The sequence below is a fragment of the Ascaphus truei genome, unplaced genomic scaffold (genome assembly GCF_040206685.1).
Source record: "Ascaphus truei isolate aAscTru1 unplaced genomic scaffold, aAscTru1.hap1 HAP1_SCAFFOLD_2678, whole genome shotgun sequence".
NCBI classification, from domain to species: Eukaryota; Metazoa; Chordata; class Amphibia; order Anura; family Ascaphidae; genus Ascaphus; species Ascaphus truei.
The window spans coordinates 1-19,616 of NW_027455619.1; the positions used below are offsets into that span (position 1 = coordinate 1).

Sequence of the window (19,616 nt, forward strand, 5' to 3'; positions counted from 1 at the left end):
AGGTGGATGAGATGAGATGGGGGACATGTTCATATTGTAACTGTACATTACTAAAAGAAGGCTTTTTTTCTATACAGATAAGGTATTTTAAAAAAACATGCAATACACACTCAGACACACAAATGCAAAATGCACACACAAAAGCAAAAAAAAGATGGTCCTGCAAACACTAATTAACACCAAAGGGATGTGCCTATTGCTAAATATGAGCAGCAAGTAGCGGCGCGGCGGCAGCACCCCTGATATCTATGGATGGGACTGATACCCCCTGCAGACACACGCGCACACGCGCACAGAGGGGTCTGTAGTGTGACAGGGCACGCCAGCTCGCCACCAGGCACTCCTTCTTGAATTAAAAAACTCCTTCTTGAATAAAAAAAAACTCTATCTCCTTACCTCTTTGTGGATGCACCCTCTTTACCAACAAGAGGGACAGGACCAGCTCTCCTCAGCTTCCATTTCCCCCTTCCTTTCCTCTCTCACTTGAAAACTTTTCTACCCCTGAGAGAGTGGGTGGGAGGGAGATAGAGCAAGAAACAGCGCATCAAAACTGTCCATTAAACAGCAGAAGCAGCACAGGCTTCTGTCCCTCTGCTCCTCTCCTCTCCACTCCATTCATTTGCATGGGAGGGAGGAGCTGCTTTCTCTCTCTCCTCTCCCTCTCACCTCTCCCTCTCTCCCTCTCCTCCCTCTCCCTCTCCCTCTCCCTCTCCCCTCTCCCTCTCCCTCTCCCTCTCCTCTCTCCTCTCTCTCTCTCTCTCTTCTCTCTCTCCTCTCTCTCTCTCTCTCTTCTCTCTCTCTCTCTCTCTCTCTCTCTCTCTCTCTCTCTCTCTCTCTCTCTCTCTCTCTCTCTCTTCTCTCCTCTCTCTCTATATGTGATGATGTCACAATGCGTCTCTAACATCACAGACATATGCTGACATCATCACACAGGCTGACTGGCCATTAAGAGACAGAAAGGCAGATAGAGACACACTGACAAATGCATACACTGAAGGCACAGGCAGCATGCAGCTTCTGCACCATAAAAGTACATTGAATCAAAAAGAATGATGATGTCTTTTAAGTGTGGCTCTATTGAAGTTTTGGGGTTTAAGTGTCAAGACAATCGTGGCAAAAAAACGGAGGCATCATTTTCAACCATTTCATCAATATGTGCTTTTAGATGACACTATCCCTACATTCTGCATGGATGTAATAATAATAATATTATTAATATTAATAATAATAATAGATACCCATGGGAAAATAATAGGAGACATAGTGGGAATATTATCCAGTTTGTCACCATAAGGGGAATATACATAGCGCTTCACAGCAATAATACAAGTGACAAAACTGGAATATAATAAAATAATGGCTTAGGGATACAGTATCCTACAGTACATCTGTCATGGATATAATAATAAGAGACATCATGGGAAATTATAGAAACATAATGGTAAAAAAGCGCTACAGACATAGAAGGAAACATCCAGAAAAAGAGTTGCTGCTCCCCCGAAGAGCTAACAGTCTAAGTCTATACATAACAAGATACTATGTGTATCCATTTTGTGACCATTTCTGTCCTTAGAAAATAGAAACAACATGCAGAAACACCATCCAACTTTGCTGCCATTTGCTCATTAAATATTTTGACCAACACCAGTCTGTGAACTGTTGATGTTTAATGCTATGGTCACAAGCACAGACAGTATCGCCAATAATGCAAGACGGTTTTATGTATGTCTTCTTCGCGCTGAAGCCGGTGTCTCTTGGAGCTCTGGTGGAGGAACTATTCACCTGTCTTGATGTCTCAGAGCTTTCAGAGAGTAAAAAACCTAGCACTAGTTTAGTTATTTTGATGCGCCCGCCTCATATAAACAAAATACAGCACACAATCCACTTTGCTTGCTCTCACTTATTGTATCATTTTGCCAATACCTATATGTGCAACACTGATTTTTAATGCTATTGTTTCATACGTTGCATTCTTTCTTTGGTATCTCTTATAAATGGTTGAACTGAATCAGAAGTCATATGGGACAAATAATTATTATTATTCTAAATAATGAAAAGGTTGCTCAATAAACCGCTGCTGGTATTGACAAAATCATCTGCCGAAACCCGGGATCGAACCAGGGACCTTAGATCTTCAGTCTAACGCTTCTCCCAACTGAGCTATTTCGGCTATGCATGATTTTTGGACAGGTGTCTGGAGCGGATCTGAAGCACAATGTTAGAGATAGGCCAGATAAGCTTCCTTGAAAAGGTGAATTTTCAGAGAGTCTGGGGGAATACAATATAAGACTTCATGGGAATAAGTGCAAACTGTAAACACTGTACAATCTGGGGCATCCCTTCAATCTAGTACAATCTAGTACATATTATAATGCTTGAAACACTTTAAAATGTTGAATTTTTTCCTTTTCTTGTTCACTGTATTGGCAAACGCAGCAAGGTAAACCAAAGAGAGTATTTGCTACAATCAATAGCACTAACAGGCTTCAGTGAAGTCATCATATCAATCAGTGATCTCATGTAAAAGTAGAATGTCTGGAAGGCCTTGCCCTACTGACTACACACCAAAAACTTGGAGAATGCGGGCATCGATCCCGCAACCTCTTACATGCAAAGCAAGCGCTCTACCATGTGAGCTAATTCCCCTCTTACATGAAAGTGCGTCAGTGCTGGCTGCTTCACTTTCTGCAGGGCAAATCTGGCTGGGAACTTGCACTGCTGAATCCCAGTTATCAGACACAGCTGAATGTCCAGGGCTGTGGATGATTGGGTGAGAAGGAGAGTTGAATCATCGGAGCCCAGTAAGTAGACCCTTTGTCGCCATACTAGGCATCTTCCTGGTTGTCTAGTGTTAGGATTCGGCGCTCTCACCGCCGCGGCCCGGGTTCGATTCCCGGTCAGGGAAAGAAAGCTTTTGTTTGGAAAACCCAATCTGATTCTTTTCTGTTCATATCTTAAGTTACTGTTGACAGAAATGTCATTTTATTTCCCCCATTGATTTTAGACTTGCGCAAACCCATCTCTTGCTAATTCAATTCCGAAAACAGAAAGGATAATGGAAGTGACTGTAAGAATTGTATTCATTGCGCATGTCAATTGAAATATTGCAAGAAGAGAATGCGCTAGTCGGGGAAAGTTATACATACACACACTACATACTTATGAACATAAATTGCTTCAATATCATTTCTTAGCCGACATTTTGGTTTTATTTGAACATTTGTAGTAATTATAATCATACTCAATCAATTTATTATATTATGATGATTTCCAGTCACCAGGACTCAGGACGAGATTGCCACGGCCATTGAGTACCGCCACCTACCCATCACACAAACACACACACAAAAAATGTATATTGGTAACAATAATTTAAAAAGGGGAATTAAAAATGGCCGAAGTGGGCAATGTATAAGGGTATACAGATCCATAAACCGACCCCTGAGCATGTATATACCTATTAGCATGTACAGTGTGTTTGTTACAGCGGTTTCCAAATAATTTCCATTTGAAAGATTTCATTTTTCTGAAATGGTGCAAGCAAATTGTATGAAAATTGAACAAAAGTTACAAAAGAATACATGGATGGTTTTCGTATCCAGAGTCAGGTGGATGAGATGAGATGGGGACATGTTCATATTGTAACTGTACATTACTAAAAGAAGGCTTTTTTTTCTATACAGATAAGGTATTTAAAAAAAACATGCAATACACACTCAGACACACAAATGCAAAATGCACACACAAAAGCAAAAAAGATGGTCCTGCAAACACTAATTAACACCAAAGGGATGTGCCTATTGCTAAAATATGAGCAGCAGTAGCGGCGGCGGCAGCACCCCTGATATCTATGGATGGGACTGATACCCCCTGCAGACACAGGCGCACACTGCGCACAGAGGGGTCTGTAGTGTGACAGGGCACGCCAGCTTCGCCCACCAGGCACTCCTTCTTGAATTAAAAAACTCCTTCTTGAATTAAAAAAAAACCTATCTCCTTACCTCTTTGTGGATGCACCCTCTTTACCAACAAGAGGGACAGGACCAGCTCTCCTCAGCTTCCATTTCCCCTTCCTTTCCTCTCTCACTTGAAAACTTTCTACCCCTGAGAGAGTGGGTGGGAGGGAGATAGAGCAAGAAACAGCGCATCAAAACCTGTCCCATTAACAGCAGAAGCAGCACAGGCTTCTGTCCCTCTGCTCCTCTCCTCTCACTCCATTCATTTGCATGGGAGGGAGGAGCTGCTTTCTCTCTCTCTCTCTCTCTCTCTCTCTCTCTCTCTCTCTCTCTCTCTCTCTCTCTCTCTCTCTCTCTCTCTCTCTCTCTCTCTCTCTCTCTCTCTCTCTCTCTCTCTCTCTCTCTCTCTCTCTCTCTCTCTCTCTCTCTCTCTCTCTCTCTCTCTCTCGCAGCCAGTATATGTGATGATGTCACAATGCGTCTCTAACATCACAGACATATGCTGACATCATCACACAGGCTGACTGGCCATTAAGAGACAGAAAGGCAGATAGAGACACACTGACAAATGCATACACTGAAGGCACAGGCAGCATGCAGCTTCTGCACCATAAAAGTACATTTGAATCAAAAAGAATGATGATGTCTTTTAAGTGTGGCTCTATTGAAGTTTTGGGGTTTAAGTGTCAAGACAATCGTGGCAAAAAACGGAGGCATCATTTTCAACCATTTCATCAATATGTGCTTTTAGATGACACTATCCTACATTCTGCATGGATTTAATAATAATAATATTATTATATTAATAATAATAATAGATACCATGGGAAAATAATAGGAGACATAGTGGGAATATTATCCAGTTTGTCACCATAAGGGGAATATACATAGCGCTTCACAGCAATAATACAAGTGACAAAACTGGAATATAATAAATATATGGCTAGGGATACAGTATCCTACAGTACATCTGTCATGGATATAATAATAAGAGACATCATGGGAAAATGATAGAAACATAATGGTAAAAAGCGCTACAGACATAAAAGGAAAGATCCGGAAAAAGAGTTGCTGCTCCCCCGAAGAGCTTACAGTCTAAGTCTATACATAACAAGATACTATGTGTATCCATTTTGTGACCATTTCTGTCATCAGAAAATAGAAACAACATGCAGAACACATCCAACTTTGCTGCCATTTGCTCATTAAATATTTTGACCAACACCAGTCTGTGAACTGTTGATGTTTAATGCTATGGTCACAAGCACAGCAGTATCGCCAATAATGCAAGACGGTTTTATGTATGTCTTCTTCGCGCTGAAGCCGGTGTCTCTTGGAGCTCTGGTGGAGGAACTATTCACCTGTCTTGATGTCTCAGAGCTTTCAGAGAGTAAAAAACCTAGCACTAGTTTAGTTATTTTGATGCCCGCCTCATATAACAAAATACAGCACACAATCCACTTTGCTTGCTCTCACTTATTGTATCATTTTGCCAATACCTATATGTGCAACACTGATTTTAATGCTATTGTTTCATACGTTGCATTCTTTCTTTGGTATCTCTTATAAAATGGTTGAACTGAATCAGAAGTCATATGGTGACAAATTATTATTATTATTCTAAATAATGAAAAGGTTTGCTCAATAAACCGCTGCTGGTATTGACAAAATCATCTGCCGAAACCCGGGATCGAACCAGGGACCTTTAGATCTTCAGTCTAACGCTCTCCCAACTGAGCTATTTCGGCTATGCATGATTTTTGGACAGGTGTCTGGAGCGGATCTGAAGCACAATGTTAGAGATAGGCCAGATAAGCTTCTTGAAAAGGTGAATTTTCAGAGAGTCTGGGGGAATACAATATAAGACTTCATGGGAATAAGTGCAAACTGTAAACACTGTACAATCTGGGGCATCCCTTCAATCTAGTACAATCTAGTACATATTATAATGCTTGAAACACTTTAAAATGTTGAATTTTTCCTTTTCTTGTTCACTGTATTGGCAAACGCAGCAAGGTAAACCAAAGAGAGTATTTGCTACAATCAATAGCACTAACAGGCTTCAGTGAAGTCATCATATCAATCAGTGATCTCATGTAAAAGTAGAATGTCTGGAAGGCCTTGCCCTACTGACTACACACCAAAAAACTTGGAGAATGCGGGCATCGATCCCGCTACCTCTTACATGCAAAGCAAGCGCTCTACCATGTGAGCTAATTCCCCTCTTACATGGAAGTGCGTCAGTGCTGGCTGCTTCACTTTCTGCAGGGCAAATCTGTCTGGGAACTTGCACTGCTGAATCCCAGTTATCAGACACAGCTGAATGTCCAGGGCTGTGGATGATTGGGTGAGATGGAGAGTTGAATCATCGGAGCCCAGTAAGTAGACCCTTTGTCGCCATACTAGGCATCTTCCCTGGTTGTCTAGTGGTTAGGATTCGGCGCTCTCACCGCCGCGGCCCGGGTTCGATTCCCGGTCAGGGAAAGAAAGCTTTTGTTTTGAAAACCCAATCTGATTCTTTTTCTGTTCATATCTTAAGTTACTGTTGACAGAAATGTCATTTTATTTCCCCCCATTGATTTTAGATTTGCGCAAACCCATCTCTTGCTAATTCAATTCCGAAAACAGAAAGGATAATGGAAGTGACTTTAAGAATTGTATTCATTGCGCATGTCAATTGAAATATTGCAAGAAGAGAATGCGCTAGTCGGGGAAAGTTATACATACACACCTACATACTTATGAACATAAATTGCTTCAATATCATTTCTTAGCCGACATTTTGGTTTTATTTGAACATTTGTAGTAATAATAATCATACTCAATCAATTTATTATATTATGATGATTTCCAGTCACCAGGACTCAGGACGAGATTGCCACGGCCATTGAGTACCGCCACCTACCCCATCACACAAACACACACACAAAAAATGTATATTGGTAACAATAATTTAAAAGGGGGAATTAAAATGGCCGAAGTGGGCAATGTATAAGGGTATACAGATCCATAAACCGACCCCTGAGCATGTATATACCTATTAGCATGTACAGTGTTTGTTTGTTACAGCGGTTTCCAAATAATTTCCATTTGAAAGATTTCATTTTTCTGAAATGGTGCAAGCAAATTGTATGAAAATTGAACAAAAGTTACAAAAGAATACATGGATGTTTCGTATCCAGAGTCAGGTGGATGAGATGAGATGGGGACATGTTCATATTGTAACTGTACATTACTAAAAGAAGGCTTTTTTTCTATACAGATAAGGTATTTAAAAAAACATGCAATACACACTCAGAAACACAAATGCAAAATGCACACACAAAAGCAAAAAAGATGGTCCTGCAAACACTAATTAACACCAAAGGGATGTGCCTATTGCTAAAATATGAGCAGCAGTAGCGGCGGCGGCAGCACCCCTGATATCTATGGATGGGACTGATACCCCCTGCAGACACACGCGCACACGCGCACAGAGGGGTCTGTAGTGTGACAGGGCACGCCAGCTTCGCCACCAGGCACTCCTGTATAATCCTACATTCTGCATGGATATAATAATAATAATATTATTAAAAATAATATTATTAATAATAATAATAATAGATACCATGGGAAAATAATAGGAGACATAATGGAAATATTATCCAGTTTGTCACCATAAGGGGAATATACATAGCGCTTCACAGCAATAATACAAGTGACAAAACTGGAATATAATAAATATATGGCTAGGGATACAGTATCCTACAGTACATCTGTCATGGATATAATAATAAGAGACATCATGGGAAAATTATAGGAAACATAATGGTAAAAAGCGCTACAGACATAAAAGGAAAGATCCGGAAAAAGAGTTGCTGCTCCCCCGAAGAGCTAACAGTCTAAGTCCTATACATAACAAGATACTATGTGTATCCATTTTGTGACCATTTCTGTCATCAGAAAATAGAAACAACATGCAGAACACATCCAACTTTGCTGCATTTGCTCATTAAATATTTTGACCAACACCAGTCTGTGAACTGTTGATGTTTAATGCTATGGTCACAAGCACAGCAGTTATCGCCAATAATGCAAGACGGTTTTATGTATGTCTTCTTCGCGCTGAAGCCGGTGTCTCTTGGAGCTCTGGTGGAGGAACTATTCACCTGTCTTGATGTCTCAGAGCTTTCAGAGAGTAAAAAACCTAGCAATAGTTTAGTTATTTTGATGCCCGCCTCATATAAACAAAATACAGCACACAATCCACTTTGCTTGCTCTCACTTATTGTATCATTTTGCCAATACCTATATGTGCAACACTGATTTTTAATGCTATTGTTTCATACTGTACGTTGCATTCATTCTTTGGTATCTCTTACAAAATGGTTGAACTGAATCAGAAGTCATATGGTGACAAATTGTTATTATTATTATTATTATTATGATTCTAAATAATGTAAAGGTTGCTCAATAAACCGCTGCTGGTATTGACAAAATCAACTGCCGAAACCCGGGATCGAACCAGGGACCTTTAGATCTTCAGTCTAACGCTCTCCCAACTGAGCTATTTCGGCTATGCATGATTTTTGGACAGGTGTCTGGAGCGGATCTGAAGCACAATGTTAGAGATAGGCCAGATAAGCTTCCTTGAAAAGGTGAATTTTCAGAGAGTCTGGGGGAATACAATTATAAGACTTCATGGGAATAAGTGCAAACTGTAAACACTGTAAAATCTGGGGCATCCCTTCAATCTAGTACAATCTAGTATATATTATAATGCTTGAAACACTTTAAAATGTTGAATTTTTCCTTTTCTTGTTCACTGTATTGGCAAACGCAGCAAGGTAAACCAAAGAGAGTATTTGCTACAATCAATAGCACTAACAGGCTTCAGTGAAGTCATCATATCAATCAGTGATCTCATGTAAAAGTAGAATGTCTGGAAGGCCTGGCCCTACTGACTACACACCAAAAAACTTGGAGAATGCGGGCATCGATCCCGCTACCTCTTACATGCAAAGCAAGCGCTCTACCATGTGAGCTAATTCCCCTCTTACATGAAAGTGCGTCAGTGCTGGCTGCTTCACTTTCTGCAGGGCAAATCTGTCTGGGAACTTGCACTGCTGAATCCCAGTTATCAGACACAGCTGAATGTCCAGGGCTGTGGATGATTGGGTGAGAAGGAGAGTTGAATCATCGGAGCCCAGTAAGTAGACCCTTTGTCGCCATACTAGGCATCTTCCCTGGTTGTCTAGTGGTTAGGATTCGGCGCTCTCACCGCCGCGGCCCGGGTTCGATTCCCGGTCAGGGAAAGAAAGCTGATTCTTTTTTTGTTCATATCTTAAGTTACTGTTGACAGAAATGTCATTTTATTTCCCCCCATTGATTTTAGACTTGCGCAAACCCATCTCTTGCTAATTCAATTCCGAAAACAGAAAGGATAATGGAAGTGACTGTAAGAATTGTATTCATTGCGCATGTCAATTGAAATATTGCAAGAAGAGAATGCGCTAGTCGGGGAAAGTTATACATACACACCTACATACTTATGAACATAAATTGCTTCAATATCATTTCTTAGCCGACATTTTGGTTTTATTTGAACATTTGTAGTAATTATAATCATACTCAATCAATTTATTATATTATGATGATTTCCAGTCACCAGGACTCAGGACGAGATTGCCACGGCCATTGAGTACCGCCACCTACCCCATCACACAAACACACACACACACACACACACAAAATGTATATTGGTAACAATAATTTAAAAAGGGGGAATTAAAATGGCCGAAGTGGGCAATGTATAATTGTGTACAGATCCATAAACCGACCCCTGAGCATGTATATACCTATAAGCATGTACAGTGTTGTTTGTTACAGCGGTTTCCAAATTATTTCCATTTGAAAGATTTCATTTTTCTGAAATGGAGCAAGCAAATTGTATGAAAATTGAACAAAAGTTACAAAAGAATACATGGATGTTTCGTATCCAGAGTCAGGTGGATGAGATGAGATGGGGACATGTTCATATTGTAACTGTACATTACTAAAAGAAGGCTTTTTTTTCTATACAGATAAGGTGTTTTAAAAAAACATGCAATACACACTCACACACACAAATGCAAAACTGTAACTGTTTCATACGCTCATAATATACATTTTTTTAACTGTGCACGCAATGTCTTGTATATAATGTATACCCTGTTCATGTATGTAACTGTACTTGTAACCATGTACTATTTGTTTTACTCTGTGCCCAGGACATACTTGAAAACGAGAGGTAACTCTCAATGTATTACTTCCTGGTAAAATATTTTATAAATAAATAAAATGCACACTCACACACACAAATGCAAAATGCACACACAAAAGCCAAAAAGATGGTACTGCAATTCATTGCATTCATTCTTTGGTATCTCTTACAAAATGGTTGAACTGAATCAGAAGTCATATGGTGACAAATTGTTATTATTATTATTATTATTATGATTCTAAATAATGTAAAGGTTGCTCAATAAACCGCTGCTGGTATTGACAAAATCATCTGCCGAAACCCGGGATCGAACCAGGGACCTTTAGATCTTCAGTCTAACGCTCTCCCAACTGAGCTATTTCGGCTATGCATGATTTTTGGACAGGTGTCTGGAGCGGATCTGAAGCACAATGTTAGAGATAGGCCAGATAAGCTTCCTTGAAAAGGTGAATTTTCAGAGAGTCTGGGGGAATACAATATAAGACTTCATGGGAATAAGTGCAAACTGTAAACACTGTAAAATCTGGGGCATCCCTTCAATCTAGTACAATCTAGTATATATTATAATGCTTGAAACACTTTAAATGTTGAATTTTTCCTTTTCTTGTTCACTGTATTGGCAAACGCAGCAAGGTAAACAAAAGAGAGTATTTGCTACAATCAATAGCACTAACAGGCTTCAGTGAAGTCATCATATCAATCAGTGATCTCATGTAAAAGTAGAATGTCTGGAAGGCCTGGCCCTACTGACTACACACCAAAAAACTTGGAGAATGCGGGCATCGATCCCGCTACCTCTTACATGCAAAGCAAGCGCTCTACCATGTGAGCTAATTCCCCTCTTACATGAAAGTGCGTCAGTGCTGGCTGCTTCACTTTCTGCAGGGCAAATCTGTCTGGGAACTTGCACTGCTGAATCCCAGTTATCAGACACAGCTGAATGTCCAGGGCTGTGGATGATTGGGTGAGAAGGAGAGTTGAATCATCGGAGCCCAGTAAGTAGACCCTTTGTCGCCATACTAGGCATCTTCCCTGGTTGTCTAGTGGTTAGGATTCGGCGCTCTCACCGCCGCGGCCCGGGTTCGATTCCCGGTCAGGGAAAGAAAGCTGATTCTTTTTTTTGTTCATATCTTAAGTTACTGTTGACAGAAATGTCATTTTATTTCCCCCCATTGATTTTAGACTTGCGCAAACACATCTCTTGCTAATTCAATTCCGAAAACAGAAAGGATAATGGAAGTGACTGTAAGAATTGTATTCATTGCGCATGTCAATTGAAATATTGCAAGAAGAGAATGCGCTAGTCGGGGAAAGTTATACATACACACCTACATACTTATGAACATAAATTGCTTCAATATCATTTCTTAGCCGACATTTTGGTTTTATTTGAACATTTGTAGTAATTATAATCATACTCAATCAATTTATTATATTATGATGATTTCCAGTCACCAGGACTCAGGACGAGATTGCCACGGCCATTGAGTACCGCCACCTACCCCATCACACAAACACACACACACACACACAAAATGTATATTGGTAACAATAATTTAAAAAGGGGGAATTAAAATGGCCGAAGTGGGCAATGTATAATTGTGTACAGATCCATAAACCGACCCCTGAGCATGTATATACCTATAAGCATGTACAGTGTTGTTTGTTACAGCGGTTTCCAAATTATTTCCATTTGAAAGATTTCATTTTTCTGAAATGGAGCAAGCAAATTGTATGAAAATTGAACAAAAGTTACAAAAGAATACATGGATGTTTCGTATCCAGAGTCAGGTGGATGAGATGAGATGGGGACATGTTCATATTGTAACTGTACATTACTAAAAGAAGGCTTTTTTTCTATACAGATAAGGTGTTTTAAAAAAACATGCAATACACACTCACACACACAAATGCAAAACTGTAACTGTTTCATACGCTCATAATATACATTTTCTTTAACTGTGCACGCAATGTCTTGTATATAATGTATACCCTGTTCATGTATGTAACTGTACTTGTAACCATGTACTATTTGTTTTACTCTGTGCCCAGGACATACTTGAAAACGAGAGGTAACTCTCAATGTATTACTTCCTGGTAAAATATTTTATAAATAAATAAAATGCACACTCACACACACACAAATGCAAAATGCACACACAAAAGCCAAAAAGATGGTACTGCAAACACTAATTAACACCAAAGGGATGTGCCTATTGCTAAAATATGAGCAGCAGCAGCAGCGGCAGCACCCCTGTTATCTATGGATGGGACTGATACCCCCTGCAGACACAGGCACACACACGCGCACACACGCGCACACACGCGCACACACGCACAGAGGGGTCTGTAGTGTGACAGGGCACGCCAGCTTCGCCACCAGGCACTCCTTCTTGAATTAAAATAAACCTATCTCCTTACCTCTTTGTGGATGCACCCTCTTTACCAACAAGAGGGACAGGACCAGCTCTCCTCAGCTTCCATTTACCCTTCCTTTCCTCTCTCACTTGAAAACTTTCTACCCCTGAGAGAGTGGGTGGGAGGGAGATAGAGCAAGAAACAGCGCCCCAAAACCTGTCCCATTAACAGCAGAAGCAGCACAGGCTTCTGTCCCTCTGCTCCTCTCCTCTCCTCTCCTCTCACTCCATTCATTTGCATGGGAGGGAGGAGCCTCTCTCTCTCTCTCTCTCTCTCTCTCTCTCTCTCTCTCTCTCTCTCTCTCTCTCTCTCTCTCTCTCTCTCTCTCTCTCTCTCTCTCTCTCTCTCTCTCTCTCTCTCTCTCTCTCTTCACCTAGCAGCCAGTATATGTGATGATGTCACAATGCGTCTCTAACATCACAGACATATGCTGACATCATCACACAGGCTGACTGGCCATTAAGAGACAGAGAGGCAGATAGAGACACACTGACAAATGCATACACTGAAGGCACAGGCAGCATGCAGCTTCTGCACCATAAAAGTACATTTGAATCAAAAAGAATGATGATGTCTTTTAAGTGTGGCTCTATTGAAGTTTTGGGGTGTAAGTGTCAAGACAATCTTGGCAAAAAACGGAGGCATCATTTTCAACCATTTAATCAATATGTGCTTTTAGATGACACTATCCTACATTCTGCATGGATATAATAATAATAATATTATTAAAAATAATATTAATAATAATAATAATAGATACCATGGGAAAATAATAGGAGACATAATGGAAATATTATCCAGTTTGTCACCATAAGGGGAATATACATAGCGCTTCACAGCAATAATACAAGTGACAAAACTGGAATATAATAAATATATGGCTAGGGATACAGTATCCTACAGTACATCTGTCATGGATATAATAATAAGAGACATCATGGGAAAATTATAGGAAACATAATGGTAAAAAGCGCTACAGACATAAAAGGAAAGATCCGGAAAAAGAGTTGCTGCTCCCCCGAAGAGCTTACAGTCTAAGTCTATACATAACAAGATACTATGTGTATCCATTTTGTGACCATTTCTGTCATCAGAAAATAGAAACAACATGCAGAACACATCCAACTTTGCTGCCATTTGCTCATTAAATATTTTGACCAACACCAGTCTGTGAACTGTTGATGTTTAATGCTATGGTCACAAGCACAGCAGTATCGCCAATAATGCAAGACGGTTTTTGCATTAAGTTACTGTTGACAGAAATGTCATTTTATTTCCCCCCATTGATTTTAGACTTGCGCAAACCCATCTCTTGCTAATTCAATTCCGAAAACAGAAAGGATAATGGAAGTGACTGTAAGAATTGTATTCATTGCGCATGTCAATTGAAATATTGCAAGAAGAGAATGCGCTAGTCGGGGAAAGTTATACATACACACCTACATACTTATGAACATAAATTGCTTCAATATCATTTCTTAGCCGACATTTTGGTTTTATTTGAACATTTGTAGTAATTATAATCATACTCAATCAATTTATTATATTATGATGATTTCCAGTCACCAGGACTCAGGACGAGATTGCCACGGCCATTGAGTACCGCTACCTACCCCATCACACAAACACACACACACACACACACAAAATGTATATTGGTAACAATAATTTAAAAAGGGGGAATTAAAATGGCCGAAGTGGGCAATGTATAATTGTGTACAGATCCATAAACCGACCCCTGAGCATGTATATACCTATAAGCATGTACAGTGTTGTTTGTTACAGCGGTTTCCAAATTATTTCCATTTGAAAGATTTCATTTTTCTGAAATGGAGCAAGCAAATTGTATGAAAATTGAACAAAAGTTACAAAAGAATACATGGATGTTTCGTATCCAGAGTCAGGTGGATGAGATGAGATGGGGACATGTTCATATTGTAACTGTACATTACTAAAAGAAGGCTTTTTTTCTATACAGATAAGGTGTTTTAAAAAAACATGCAATACACACTCACACACACAAATGCAAAACTGTAACTGTTTCATACGCTCATAATATACATTTTCTTTAACTGTGCACGCAATGTCTGTATATAATGTATACCCTGTTCATGTATGTAACTGTACTTGTAACCATGTACTATTTGTTTTACTCTGTGCCCAGGACATACTTGAAAACGAGAGGTAACTCTCAATGTATTACTTCCTGGTAAAATATTTTATAAATAAATAAAATGCACACTCACACACACAAATGCAAAATGCACACACAAAAGCCAAAAAGATGGTACTGCAATTCATTGCATTCATTCTTTGGTATCTCTTACAAAATGGTTGAACTGAATCAGAAGTCATATGGTGACAAATTGTTATTATTATTATTATTATTATGATTCTAAATAATGTAAAGGTTGCTCAATAAACCGCTGCTGTATTGACAAAATCATCTGCCGAAACCCGGGATCGAACCAGGGACCTTTAGATCTTCAGTCTAACGCTCTCCCAACTGAGCTATTTCGGCTATGCATGATTTTTGGACAGGTGTCTGGAGCGGATCTGAAGCACAATGTTAGAGATAGGCCAGATAAGCTTCCTTGAAAAGGTGAATTTTCAGAGAGTCTGGGGGAATACAATATAAGACTTCATGGGGAATAAGTGCAAACTGTAAACACTGTAAAATCTGGGGGGCATCCCTTCAATCTAGTACAATCTAGTATATATTATAATGCTTGAAACACTTTAAAATGTTGAAATTTTTCCTTTTCTTGTTCACTGTATTGGCAAACGCAGCAAGGTAAACAAAAGAGAGTATTTGCTACAATCAATAGCACTAACAGGCTCAGTGAAGTCATCATATCAATCAGTGATCTCATGTAAAAGTAGAATGTCTGGAAGGCCTGGCCCTACTGACTACACACCAAAAACTTGGAGAATGCGGGCATCGATCCCGCTACCTCTTACATGCAAAGCAAGCGCTCTACCATGTGAGCTAATTCCCCTCTTACATGAAAGTGCGTCAGTGCTGGCTGCTTCACTTTCTGCAGGGCAAATCTGTCTGGGAACTTGCACTGCTGAATCCCAGTTATCAGACACAAGCTGAATGTCCAGGGCTGTGGATGATTGGGTGAGAAGGAGAGTTGAATCATCGGAGCCCAGTAAAGTAGACCCTTTGTCGCCATACTAGGCATCTTCCCTGGTTGTCTAGTGGTTAGGATTCGGCGCTCTCACCGCCGCGGCCCGGGTTCGATTCCCGGTCAGGGAAAGAAAGCTGATTCTTTTTTTGTTCATATCTTAAGTTACTGTTGACAGAAATGTCATTTTATTTCCCCCCATTGATTTTAGAACTTGCGCAAACCCATCTCTTGCTACAGTAATTCAATTCCGAAAACAGAAAGGATAATGGAAGTGACTGTAAGAATTGTATTCATTGCGCATGTCAATTGAAATATTGCAAGAAGAGAATGCGCTAGTCGGGGAAAGTTATACATACACACCTACATACTTATGAACATAAATTGCTTCAATATCATTTCTTAGCCGACATTTTGGTTTTATTTGAACATTTGTAGTAATTATAATCATACTCAATCAATTTATTATATTATGATGATTTCCAGTCACCAGGACTCAGGACGAGATTGCCACGGCCATTGAGTACCGCCACCTACCCCATCACACAAACACACACACACACACACACACAAAATGTATATTGGTAACAATAATTTAAAAAGGGGGAATTAAAATGGCCGAAGTGGGCAATGTATAATTGTGTACAGATCCATAAACCGACCCCTGAGCATGTATATACCTATAAGCATGTACAGTGTTGTTTGTTACAGCGGTTTCCAAATTATTTCCATTTGAAAGATTTCATTTTTCTGAAATGGAGCAAGCAAATTGTATGAAAATTGAACAAAAGTTACAAAAGAATACATGGATGTTTCGTATCCAGAGTCAGGTGGATGAGATGAGATGGGGACATGTTCATATTGTAACTGTACATTACTAAAAGAAGGCTTTTTTTCTATACAGATAAGGTGTTTTAAAAAAACATGCAATACACACTCACACACACAAATGCAAAACTGTAACTGTTTCATATGCTCATAATATACATTTTCTTTAACTGTGCACGCAATGTCTTGTATATAATGTATACCCTGTTCATGTATGTAACTGTACTTGTAACCATGTACTATTTGTTTTACTCTGTGCCCAGGACATACTTGAAAACGAGAGGTAACTCTCAATGTATTACTTCCTGGTAAAATATTTTATAAATAAATAAAATGCACACTCACACACACAAATGCAAAATGCACACACAAAAGCCAAAAAGATGGTACTGCAAACACTAATTAACACCAAAGGGATGTGCCTATTGCTAAAATATGAGCAGCAGCAGCAGCAGCAGCAGCGGCAGCACCCCTGTTATCTATGGATGGGACTGATACCCCCTGCAGACACAGGCACACACACGCGCACACACGCGCACACACGCGCACACACGCACAGAGGGGTCTGTAGTGTGACAGGGCACGCCAGCTTCGCCACCAGGCACTCCTTCTTGAATTAAAATAAACCTATCTCCTTACCTCTTTGTGGATGCACCCTCTTTACCAACAAGAGGGACAGGACCAGCTCTCCTCAGCTTCCATTTACCCTTCCTTTCCTCTCTCACTTGAAAACTTTCTACCCCTGAGAGAGTGGGTGGGAGGGATATAGAGCAAGAAACAGCGCCCCAAAACCTGTCCCATTAACAGCAGAAGCAGCACAGGCTTCTGTCCCTCTGCTCCTCTCCTCTCACTCCATTCATTTGCATGGGAGGGAGGAGCCACTCTCTCTCTCTCTCTCTCTCTTCTCTCTCTCTCTCTCTCTCTCCTCTCTCTCTCTCTCTCCTCTCTCTCTCTCTCTCTCTCTCTCTCTCTCTCTCTCTCTCTCTCTCTCCTCTCTCTCTCTCTCTCTCTCGCTCTCTCTCTCTCGCTCTCTCTCTCTCTCTCTCTCTCTCTCTCTTCACCTAGCAGCCAGTATATGTGATGATGTCACAATGCGTCTCTAACATCACAGACCAGACATATGCTGACATCATCACACAGGCTGACTGGCCATTAAGAGACAGAGAGGCAGATAGAGACACACTGACAAATGCATACACTGAAGGCACAGGCAGCATGCAGCTTCTGCACCATAAAAGTACATTTGAATCAAAAAGAATGATGATGTCTTTTAAGTGTGGCTCTATTGAAGTTTTGGGGTGTAAGTGTCAAGACAATCTTGGCAAAAAACGGAGGCATCATTTTCAACCATTTAATCAATATGTGCTTTTAGATGACACTATCCTACATTCTGCATGGATATAATAATAATAATATTATTAAAAATAATATTAATAATAATAATAATAGATACCATGGGAAAATAATAGGAGACATATATGGAAATATTATCCAGTTTGTCACCATAAGGGGAATATACATAGCGCTTCACAGCAATAATACAAGTGACAAAACTGGAATATAATAAATATATGGCTAGGGATACAGTATCCTACAGTACATCTGTCATGGATATAATAATAAGAGACATCATGGGAAAATTATAGGAAACATAATGGTAAAAAGCGCTACAGACATAAAAGGAAAGATCCGGAAAAAGAGTTGCTGCTCCCCCGAAGAGCTTACAGTCTAAGTCTATACATAACAAGATACTATGTGTATCCATTTTTGTGACCATTTCTGTCATCAGAAAATAGAAACAACATGCAGAACACATCCAACTTTGCTGCCATTTGCTCATTAAATATTTTGACCAACACCAGTCTGTGAACTGTTGATGTTTAATGCTATGGTCACAAGCACAGCAGTATCGCCAATAATGCAAGACGGTTTTTGCATTAAGTTACTGTTGACAGAAATGTCATTTTATTTCCCCCCATTGATTTTAGACTTGCGCAAACCATCTCTTGCTAATTCAATTCCGAAAACAGAAAGGATAATGGAAGTGACTGTAAGAATTGTATTCATTGCGCATGTCAATTGAAATATTGCAAGAAGAGAATGCGCTAGTCGGGGAAAGTTATACATACACACCTACATACTTATGAACATAAATTGCTTCAATATCATTTCTCAGCCGACATTTTGGTTTTATTTGAACATTTGTAGTAATTATAATCATACTCAATCAATTTATTATATTATGATGATTTCCAGTCACCAGGACTCAGGACGAGATTGCCACGGCCATTGAGTACCGCCACCTACCCCATCACACAAACACACACACACACACACAAAATGTATATTGGTAACAATAATTTAAAAAGGGGGAATTAAAATGGCCGAAGTGGGCAATGTATAATTGTGTACAGATCCATAAACCGACCCCTGAGCATGTATATACTGTGACAAACGGCTTACTCCGGGGCTCCGCCGTCTGTCCGGGACTGTTAGAACACGGTCTTTTAGGGTAGGTTAAATGATGAGACGTCACGTACTGTTCCTTTAAACAGGCTATGCCTGGTTTATTCAGTCCCAGGCACTGAGACTGCCACAGTTTAAACAGAAAACAAAGCCCAAACAAAAAGCTGCTCGTCTGAGCGATAACTTAAACTTAGATGTCCCTGACTCAGAATTGGAAGTGGCTTGTCCACTTCCACCAACAAAATAAGTACCTTTGCAGTCTTTAGACAAACTAACAGAATGAATGAAGCGATTTGGGAAAGAGGCTTTCTCACCCCTCTGCAGTTCAGCAGCCTTCCAGGCTCTTGGGCGGGGCTCAGAGGAAACAGGAAACAGGTCTTATATACCTGAACTCTAATCAGCATGACAGGTGACAGAAAACAGGCAGCAGACAAACTGTGGAATGGAGTGCCTGTACCACGAGGCTGCCCTGTTCAGCTTAGACAGGACAGAAACTGTTCAGTATCCTGGGAGCCCTGTATATGGAGTTTATTACCAACCCCTGGTTTCTGTCACATATCCTCCCCCCCAGCTCAG

At 40.1% G+C, this 19,616-nt stretch overlaps 10 non-coding genes across 10 annotated transcripts; 4 read left to right on the forward strand and 6 right to left on the reverse strand.

Annotated features, from left to right (window-relative positions):
- Positions 1-2,097: 2,097 nt before the first annotated feature.
- TRNAF-GAA (transfer RNA phenylalanine (anticodon GAA)) lies at positions 2,098-2,170 on the reverse strand. The gene has a single exon. It is a non-coding gene; the product is annotated as a tRNA-Phe (tRNA).
- Positions 2,171-2,573: 403 nt separating this feature from the next.
- On the reverse strand, positions 2,574-2,646 carry TRNAA-UGC (transfer RNA alanine (anticodon UGC)). The gene has a single exon. It is a non-coding gene; the product is annotated as a tRNA-Ala (tRNA).
- Positions 2,647-5,631: 2,985 nt separating this feature from the next.
- On the reverse strand, positions 5,632-5,704 carry TRNAF-GAA (transfer RNA phenylalanine (anticodon GAA)). The gene has a single exon. It is a non-coding gene; the product is annotated as a tRNA-Phe (tRNA).
- A 664-nt stretch (positions 5,705-6,368) lies between these two features.
- On the forward strand, positions 6,369-6,440 carry TRNAE-CUC (transfer RNA glutamic acid (anticodon CUC)). The gene has a single exon. It is a non-coding gene; the product is annotated as a tRNA-Glu (tRNA).
- Positions 6,441-8,439: 1,999 nt separating this feature from the next.
- TRNAF-GAA (transfer RNA phenylalanine (anticodon GAA)) lies at positions 8,440-8,512 on the reverse strand. Its single transcript has one exon. It is a non-coding gene; the product is annotated as a tRNA-Phe (tRNA).
- A 666-nt stretch (positions 8,513-9,178) lies between these two features.
- TRNAE-CUC (transfer RNA glutamic acid (anticodon CUC)) lies at positions 9,179-9,250 on the forward strand. The gene has a single exon. It is a non-coding gene; the product is annotated as a tRNA-Glu (tRNA).
- Positions 9,251-10,489: 1,239 nt separating this feature from the next.
- TRNAF-GAA (transfer RNA phenylalanine (anticodon GAA)) lies at positions 10,490-10,562 on the reverse strand. The gene has a single exon. It is a non-coding gene; the product is annotated as a tRNA-Phe (tRNA).
- A 664-nt stretch (positions 10,563-11,226) lies between these two features.
- On the forward strand, positions 11,227-11,298 carry TRNAE-CUC (transfer RNA glutamic acid (anticodon CUC)). Its single transcript has one exon. It is a non-coding gene; the product is annotated as a tRNA-Glu (tRNA).
- Positions 11,299-15,063: 3,765 nt separating this feature from the next.
- On the reverse strand, positions 15,064-15,136 carry TRNAF-GAA (transfer RNA phenylalanine (anticodon GAA)). Its single transcript has one exon. It is a non-coding gene; the product is annotated as a tRNA-Phe (tRNA).
- Positions 15,137-15,805: 669 nt separating this feature from the next.
- Positions 15,806-15,877, forward strand: TRNAE-CUC (transfer RNA glutamic acid (anticodon CUC)). The gene has a single exon. It is a non-coding gene; the product is annotated as a tRNA-Glu (tRNA).
- The last annotated feature ends 3,739 nt before the right edge of the window (positions 15,878-19,616 follow it).